Below are 5,243 nucleotides of genomic sequence, written 5' to 3'. Positions count from 1 at the left end.
TGGATCTTTTGGGTGTCTGTTGTGATGTTTTCCCTTCCATCTCTCATTTTATTGGTTTGGAGGTGCTCTTTCTTTTGGTTAATTGGGCTAGTAGGGGTCTGTCTTTCTTGTTTAGCTTTACTAAGAAACATCTCTTAGATTCCTTCATTCTTTGTGTTGTTTTCTTTGTTTTTATTTCATTAATTTCTGCTATGATTTTTGTTATTTCTTCTCTTCTGCTGGATTTGGATTTCATTTGTTCTTGCCTTCCAGTGTCTTGAGTTACAGTGTTACATCATTTATTTGGGCTCTTTCTAATTTTTTAATGTAGGCACCCAAAGCTATAAACTTCCCTCTTAGGACTGCTTTTAAAGTATCCCAGAGGTTGTTTTGTGTTGTATTGTCATTTTCCTTGAATTCCAGGAATTTTTATTTCTTTCTTAGTTTCTCCTTTGACCCACTCATTGTTTAGGAGTGTGTTGTTTAATTGCAATGAGTTTGTGTAGTGACTAGGGTATGTCCAGTGTTGATTCTGAGCTTTATTGCATTGTGGTCCAATAGAATGCATGGAATTATTTCAATTTTTAAATATTTGTTGAGGTTGGTTTTGTGGCCAAGTATGTGGTCAGTTTTGAAAAAGTTCCATGGGCTGCTGAGTAGAAAGTGTATTCTTTGGTGCTTGGGTGGAATATTCGAAAGATGTCTGTTAGGTCCATTTGATGTACGGTATCATTTAATTCAGACGTCTCTGTTTAGTCTTTGTCCTGTTGACCTGTGTAGTGGAGACACTGGGGTATTGAAGTCCTACTACTGAGTTGGAGTTAATCTGTGCTGTAGTGTTGTTTTTATGAATTTGGGTGCACCAGAGTTCGGTGCATATATGTTAAGGATTGTAATATCTTCTTGCTTAATTGTTCCTTTGATCAGAATGAAATGACCTTCCTCATCTCTTCTGATTAGTTTTACTTTGAAGTCAATTTTGTCAGATAATTAGAAATGCAACCCATTTTTTTCTTAGTGCCATTTGCTTGGAATATTCTTTTCCATCCTTTTACCTTAAGGTAGTGCCTGTCCTTGAAGGTGAAATGGGTTTCTTGCAGACATCAAAGAGATGGATTTTGTTTCCTAATCCACTCACTTAGCCTGTGTCTTTTGACTGGGGAGTTCAGTCCATTGATATTTAAGGTTGTTATTGAAAGATGTGTGTTGGTTGTCGTCATTTTTATTGCTGTTTGTGTTCTTTGTCTAATTTTGTGTTTCCTCAATTATACCTTTATTTGTTTTCTTTCATTGCCCCTGGGGTTTAGTTGTTCCTTCCTCCTATCTTTGTATTGCTTCAAGTATTCTTTGAAGGGCTGGTTTTGTGGACATATATTCTTTCAGGCTATTCCTGTCATGGAAGATTTTTCTTTCCCCCTCAACTATAATAGACATTTTTGCTGGGTAAATTACTCTGGGTTGACATCTCTTGTCACGTAGAACTGGAAATACCTTGGTCCAGGCTCTTCTGGCTTTCATAGTTTGCATTGATAAGTCAGCCGTAATTCTGATGGGTTTTCTTTTATATGTCACTTAGTGATTTTCTTTTGCTGCTCTCACTATTCTCTCTTTGTTCTGTACATTTAGTGTTTTTACTATGATATGTCATGGAGAGTGTCTTTTCTGATCTTGTCTATTTTTTGTTCTATGTGCTTCCTGTATTTGTATGGGGATATCTTTCCTTAATTTTGGGAAATTCTCCTCTACAATCCTGTTTAAGATCTGGTCAATACAATTAACCTGAAATTCTTCTCCTTCCTCTATGCCTATGACACATAAATTTGGTCTTTTCATGGTGTCCCACATCTCTTGCATATTCCATTCCTGTATTTTAAAAAAAATTTCCATAATCTTGAGTGGCCTAATTCTTCAACTTTATCATCCAGTGTTGATATTCTTTTTTCCATTTCATTCATTCTAGTGGTGATGCTTTCCCTTGTTGTTTCAGGTTGGCTTATTGAATTTTTCACTTCCTTCTTCATTTCTGCCTGAGTTTTCTTCAATATTTCTATCTCTTTTGCAAATTCATTCAGAAGTTTATCCCTTCTTTCAGTTCTTTGTTCATGTGTTCTTTAAATTTGTTGAATTCCTTGATCATGTTTATGATTGTTCTTTTAAATTCTGTGTCCTGGGTTATCTCTTGGGGGGGTTCTCCTTGTAGAACTCTTCTACAGGACTGGTGGAGTTTGTTGGGGGCATAGTTTTGGCTTTCAATTTTATTATTCTTTCATTGTGATTTTGGCATGTGAATTACTTTTGTTGTTTGTGATTCTGATATGAGAATTAAGTTGAAGTATGTTTCTGTTTGTATTATTGGTATGACTTGGTCTTTTTTTATTGTTTATGTAAAGCTGGTTGTTCCAGGTTTCATGTTCTCTCAGGTTTCATTTTGGAGGGAGCTGATGGCTTCAGTTTAGCTACTCAGGAGTACCCACAAAAGTCCAAGTCAGGTTCCAGTCAGGTACACTCAGGCTTCCTTCTAAGGTTTGGACCCCTACTAGTGGGAACTCAGAGCAAAATTTGGGAAGTTCCCTAAGGGGGGTGGTGGTCGATTTTGGAACTTTCAGTAGGTCTGCTGAGTTCTCAGCCCCTATGCCAGAGGGAGGACAGAAACAGGCACTCTGGCAGTCTGCTGAGGTCACAGGCTACACATATGGAGGTTGGAACCTGCCTTCTCAGGCTGTCTGCTAAGGTCTCAGCCTTATCCTACCAAAGCCAGGTCTGTCCTGGGGCCTTGGGTGGGGACTCATGCAATCCCAGTTAGGTGGTTGGGTATGGTGCAATTAGGGGAAGTTCACCACCACATGGAAGAAAGATCCAGGACTCTCAGGCAGTCCCCTGCCTTCTCAGCCCCTATGCCAGAGGGAGGCTGGAAACAGGCACTCTCTGGAGGTCTGCTGAGACCACAGTGATGCTCATTTTTGAACTCACTGTATATTGAAAATGAGTTTGAACTTCTGATCCTCCTGCCTCTACCTCCTTGATGTGGGGATTAAGGCATGCACCCCACCTGGTTTATGTGGTGCTGAGGATTGAATCCAGGGCTTCATGTAACTGGACTAGCACTATACCAACTGAATTACATCCCCAGTACTTTTTTTTTCTTTCAGGTTTTGTTAAATTAATTTTTAAACTTTGCACCCAAAGTAATGGGTTTTATGATGGTATTTTCATACATGTACAATTATACTTCCTTCTAATATGTCTTCTTCCCCAACTGCTCTCCCTGTTCCTTTTCCTCCCTTCTAATCTCCCCTTTCTGATTCTGTCACATGTATTTCATTGCCATTTCTTTTCTTCCCTCTCCTCTCCCTTATGATCTCTTCCTCTCTCTTATGGTCCCCTTTCTACTGTCATTTCTCTCTCTCTCTCTCTCTCTCTCACACACACACACACACACACATGCACACATGCACATGAATATACACATGCACAGATACAGGTATACATAGACATGCACACATATGCATACACACACACACACACACACACACACACACACACAAACTTAAATCCAGGTTCTGTGTATGAGAGAAAACATGGCATGTATTTTTCTGAGTCTGGCTTATTTCAGTTAGCAAAATGAATTCCAGTTTCACCCATTTTTCTGAAAATGCCATGATTTCATTTTTATTTATAGCTGATAAACAATTCCACTGTGTATATATACTACATTTTTTTCTCCAATCATATGTTGGTGGACACCTAGGTTGGTTTTGTTCTGAATGGGGGAGATGCCTCCTGAATTCCCTCTAGTTCCAACCACAGCAGCAGTCTCAAGTCCTATGCTCCTGAAGGAGAATTCAGACTGGGGCATAGGTAGGGTGAGCAGGTAGTCAAGGTTTATTTTTAGTAGGCTGGTCAGCAAGAGCAAGACCACCCTCCAGAGTGGGGGCACACTGAGCCCAGCAACAGTGACTGGGGGCTTTACATACAAGTCTTGGATTACTATTTGTCTACTACTTGTCTTCCTTGCCCATCCATACGATGGTGTTGAGGTGGTCTCTGGAGTAGGTTGAGACAGGGTCTCCCTGTAGCCTCAGCTAGCCTGGAACCTACTATGTAGACCAGGCTGGCCTTGATCTCACAGAGATCTGCCTCCCTTTGTCTCCCAAGTGCTGGGATTAAAGGTGTGTGCCACCACGCCCACTACTAATGTCTTTAAGCAAATGTTTCAAGCCAGTAGGGGAAGAAGGGTTTATCTACATCTTGTCATCACGAGTGATTTACCATTTAGAAAAAAGAAAACTAATTACTTGATACTATTAAGCAAAATGAAGCCTATTTTGTTAAAAAAGTGAAATGTCAGGCTAGGTTAAAATATTTTTAGATAATAGAAAGATATACTAAACTTAAAAATCAATGTGTATGTTATTTTTCTTGTCTTGTGAGAGTGTTTGACATAAACAGCTTAAAGGAGAAAAGATGCATTTTGGCTCACCATTTCAGAAGGTTTTGTCCATGTTGACTCCATATGCCTGGGCAGAGCATCACGGTGGTGGGAGTGTGTGGCCCCATGGGCTTGGCAGATCATCATGGTGGTGGGAGTGTGTGCCCCCATGGGCTTGGGCAGAGCATCACGGTGGTGGGAGTGTGTGGCCCCATGGGCTTGGCAGATCATCATGGTGGTGGGAGTGTGTGCCCCCATGGGCTTGGGCAGAGCATCGCAGTGCTGGGAACACTTGGTGGAGGAGATTCTTGTGGAGGACTCATGTTGTAGAAGATAGGAAGCAGAGATAAAGGAAGGGGCCTGAGGACCAGGCATAACCTTCAAAGCCAGGTCCCTAGTGATGTATTTCTGGCAGCTAAGCTCTACCTCCTTAAGTTTCCACCACAAACTGGGAACAAACATTGAACACATGAGTCTGTGGGTGGACATTTCATATTCAAAATACAAGAACTTGTTTTTGTAAAGCAGTGAGAAACTAATAACAATGAATGAGGAGAAAATATCACCTTGCAAAACAGTAAGTAAAGTTTAGTTAGTAAATAAAAAAATGAAAAGATTAAGAAAATAATTGGTACTTTTGATTTGGTGTTAATGTAGAATTTCTCTATGTTCAAACTAATATAAGAGAAAGTCCATGAATTAGCTGGCCAAACCCTTTCATGTAATTGTAAATAATATTACCTTTAATAATAAAATATTCATGTTTATTCATATGAACACTAAGCAATCAGTGGAGCCCAAGATAAAAAGAGACATTTCACAAAAGGAAAACATG

Source organism: Nannospalax galili, unplaced genomic scaffold (assembly GCF_000622305.1).
Source record: "Nannospalax galili isolate Female #2095 unplaced genomic scaffold, S.galili_v1.0 scaffold494, whole genome shotgun sequence".
Classification (NCBI taxonomy): Eukaryota; Metazoa; Chordata; class Mammalia; order Rodentia; family Spalacidae; genus Nannospalax; species Nannospalax galili.
This window is presented reverse-complemented; position numbering follows the sequence as displayed.